The following is a 2,841-nucleotide window of genomic DNA, read 5'->3' on the forward strand; positions in this document are numbered from 1 at the left end:
TAGGGGGCTACAGGGGGTCTTTAGGGGCAGATAGCAGGTCAACAGTAGATGTCACATAGAAGTGGTGTACATCATCTGAAAGCTGGAACCTGAAGATTGATTTGAGATGCTGCTCAGCACTGTGTGTCAAGTTCTTCATAAATCAGAAATAAGCATGAATTAATTAATTAATTATCTAAAATTAATTTTGAAAGTGTATAAGGGTTTAGAACATTATGATTGAAGTATATGATGGTCGTTCCCATGCTCTACTATGTCTGTTGTTGCTGCAGTTTTTGGGTCGATACCATTTGTTACACAGATTTGGTGCTAAATTTAACCATTTTTTACCACTCTAGAATTGATCAAAATGACCAATAATCCCTCCAAAATACCACATTAAGACACCAAGACCTTGAGGAACACCATAGAAAAAGCCATGCTGTGATTTGGTATCAAAAACTTTTGACATTTGGAGATTTCTGCAAGAATTGCATTTTTCAGTGATTGGATGGTGAGCACTTGTGTTCTGGAAACTGCTCAGAAACACCCTTATTGTCACTCTAGCTAGGAAAGCCCGCCATCCTCTGAATGCTCTAGGTCTCTAGTTTGATCCATCCATCCTCTGAATGCTCTAGGTCTCTAGTCTGATCCATCCATCCTCTGAATGCTCTAGGTCTCTAGTCTGATCCATCCATCCTCTTAATTCTCTAGGTCTCTAGTCTGATCCATCCATCCTCTGAATGCTCTAGGTCTCTAGTTTGATCCATCCATCCTCTGAATGCTCTAGGTCTCTAGTCTGATCCATCCATCCTCTGAATGCTCTAGGTCTCTAGTTTGTGGCTGTAAAGTTTCATGAGGCTGTGATTATCCTAGAGGTCACCACAGGTCATTTTATACAATGAGGTCAAATTACGAAAAATGGTCAGATATATTCAAATACATCATTTTACAACAGGCAAAAATAACCCATTTTATAATGCATGCATAAAACTGTATGGGATTATTATAAAGTGGGCATGTCTGTAAAGGGGAGACTCTTGGGTATCCATAGAACCTCTCTATTGAGCTCTTGTTGTTAACTAGCGCCTGAAATACCATTTGGAACCTCTTTCATTACATAACATTGATCGTTTTATTGATCAGCTTCAGTATTAAATCATTACTTAAACAGATACCAGTACTTTTACTTTATAGTGACCAAAATATCATACAATAATGTATACATACTGTATATGTTTATTCAGAGAGGCAAACACATTCAACATATATTTGATTGTTTATTTGATTTTTAATGATTTTCTATTTATATATTTGGATTGTGTCAGAAACCTAAACATCAGGAGAAAACCATATATTATAAAAAAATGTATTGTTTATTTGATACATATATATATATATATTGATGACATATATATATATAATGTATATACTGTATGTATGTGCATACTTGGATTAAGGGACAAACCTGATCACCAGGAGACACCCTATCCAAATTTTCAATCAAGTATATACTGTATATATATTTATATATTTGGGAGAAACCTGATCACCAGGAGACACCCTATATGATCGAACTTTTGAATGTATTTCACATAAGCCTCAAGTTCATATATTTGAGATTGTGGGAACCTGACTACCAGGAGAAAACCCACAAAGGGATGGGACTAATGGGGTGAGAGGGTGGAGAGGGGGATGGAGGGAGGGAGGATAGGAGGAGGGGTGATGGAGATGGATGAGGGGTGAAAAGATGGTGGGAGTGGAGGGAGATGGTGGAGGGGTGGAAACAGGGAGGGCATGGAGGGAGGGTGAAGAAGTGGAGGAAGAGGGAGCTACTGTTGTCCAGCCTGAGCTGAACAACAAGCAGCCTCCTCAACCACTCTTGTGTCGCCGGCACACATCTTCTTCTTGTGAAACCAGCTAAAGAAACCCTTCTTGTTCTTCTTTTCCTTATTTCCATCTGCTCTTCCTGTTTTGTCGACGCCATCAGTGTTAATTGGTCGGCCAGCACGTTGTATCTTTCCAGGAGTTCGTCGCCTCTGCTGCTCATCTGGACAGTAGTCTCTCTGAGTTTCTGAGAGATCATGTCCTTGTCTTTGCAGAGCTGCAGGAGCTCCTGCACCATTGACATTGTCTTCTGGTTTTTAAGCGTCAGCGAATACAAGCTCTGGTCTCTTTCAGCCAGGGCTCTTGTCACCCTGTCCTGAAGAGCGTTGTTATTGTCCTGCCAGGCTCGATCCGACTGTGACAGTTGGGCTTCTTTGCTCCGTAGCTGACTTGTTGTCTCCGTCAGCATAAGAGAAAGGCTGTCATTCTTCTTGTTGAGATCCAGGATCTCAGAGACTCTGAGATGGATCTCCTGCTTCAGCCGATTGACCTGCTTGTGGGATTCCATCTGCTGTTGTTCTTCGTTGTCCTTCAGCTCGTTGAATCTTTTCTGTCAAGCTCGTAACTCATAAATTCGTGAGCCTGGTTTGGTAGCTCAGGGCTTCTGCCCTTTTCTACCCATAGAATCATTGGAGGGAGGAGAGAGGAGATGGAGGAGGAGCCCAGTTGATGTTGAGGCATCATGGCCCGGCCAGATGAGGATTTTTTTTTTTTCTTCTTCTTCTGCCTTTTCCTCATAACAAAATAAAACAAAATGAAATATGGATAAAACAAAATGGAGAGAAAAATAAATGAAAGAAAGAAAGCTGCCAAGCTGCCTCAGTCAGTAGCAGGTCACCTCCATGCTGGTCAGCTGGCCCGTGGTCTCTTTGAGTTCCTGGCAGAGACTCTCCTTTTCTTTGCTGAGATTCAGGACCTCGGTTTTCTTCTGGTCGACCTGTTCCTCCAACTGAAACAAATCCTGCTGGTATTTTG

General features: G+C 41.4%; 1 long non-coding RNA gene across 1 annotated transcript; it reads left to right on the forward strand.

The window, feature by feature from the left end:
- The first annotated feature begins 1,424 nt into the window (after nucleotides 1–1,424).
- Nucleotides 1,425–1,910, forward strand: LOC119498935. Its single transcript, XR_005209218.1, has 2 exons — nucleotides 1,425–1,738; nucleotides 1,783–1,910. It is a non-coding gene; the product is annotated as an uncharacterized LOC119498935 (long non-coding RNA).
- The last annotated feature ends 931 nt before the right edge of the window (nucleotides 1,911–2,841 follow it).

Source organism: Sebastes umbrosus, chromosome 12 (genome assembly GCF_015220745.1).
Source record: "Sebastes umbrosus isolate fSebUmb1 chromosome 12, fSebUmb1.pri, whole genome shotgun sequence".
NCBI lineage: Eukaryota > Metazoa > Chordata > Actinopteri > Perciformes > Sebastidae > Sebastes > Sebastes umbrosus.